Below are 1,144 nucleotides of genomic sequence, written 5' to 3'. Positions count from 1 at the left end.
AATAGGTATGTATGTATGTATGTATGTATGTAGGAAGGTGAAGAACAGTCAGGCTCGCACTGGACACCAACGCGGTATGGGTGGACGCGAGACAGATGACGACAACACCTCGTCGTGGGTTCGTATCAAGAATACTCACTCACACACGAACGAGATCCCTTCGAGAGTTCACGGACGGAGTCGGCTGGGGCTATAGCCTATACCAGACAGAGCATATGTGCTACTACGTGCGATCGAAGAGAAAAAATCGCTGAGTCCCGTGCCCGTGCCCTGCCAGACGTTCGTTGACAGCGCTCCAGACACCACAGAGCGCTCTACATCTCTACAGCTCTAGTTTAAGGAGAGGAGTGTGGTGCGCTAGCCGTCGCCCACCCTTGGGCGTCGGCCTCTTCGTATCTCTCTTCTCAGTCCCTCACCGATTCTCGCTGCAACCTTCATGCCACCTCAAGGTCGTCCCACTCTCGCCGTTCTCTCTCCTGTCGCTTCATCCTCTGTCGCGTCGCTCTCCTCTGCCTCGTTCTGCGACGCCGCCGCCGCCTCCCTGCCGATCCCTTGCTCTCGCTACTTCTCTCGCATCTCGGCGTAGATCCGCCCTCCTCGGACCTCGCGGCGTACTTTGGAGAGAGATTTTTGAAAACCAACAAGACCTCGAGTTTATCAAGCTCTCCTCGCGCAAGGACGACTCTTCTGACACCCACTCCGATCATTTGCCGCCAAGTCAAGTCGTTGCTCAGGTCCACTCTCGTTTCGGACACTTGCACCTCCACAGATGGTGTTGGCATTGGGGTCCCCTTCGGGTGCATCGTTACCAGCACTTGACCTCGCAAAAAAGGAGTTTTGTTTTAAAATGCACCGCCGCCCGCCTGGTGCAGGCGCGTGTCGACCTCTCCAACGCTGACGTGCTCGGCTCGGGCTGGATGGAGAACCCGAAGGACGAGGACAGGCACTACCGCCTCTCTTGGCGAGCCCGGCTAATTCCATTTCACTGTGGCACAGCTCGCGTTACAAAACCTTGATTTTGACTATTGTCCCTCTCGGTGCCTTCCGGAGGCAGCTGCGACCCCCGCCCCCCCGAGTAGACGGTTGCACACAGCAGGTGGCGCGGTGTGCAACCGTCCACTCGGCGGGGTTGCAGCTGCCTCTG

This window comes from Emiliania huxleyi (assembly GCF_000372725.1).
Source record: "Emiliania huxleyi CCMP1516 chromosome Unknown EMIHUscaffold_198, whole genome shotgun sequence".
In the NCBI taxonomy this organism is placed as follows: domain Eukaryota; phylum Haptophyta; order Isochrysidales; family Noelaerhabdaceae; genus Emiliania; species Emiliania huxleyi.
Note: the sequence above shows the minus strand (reverse complement) of the source record.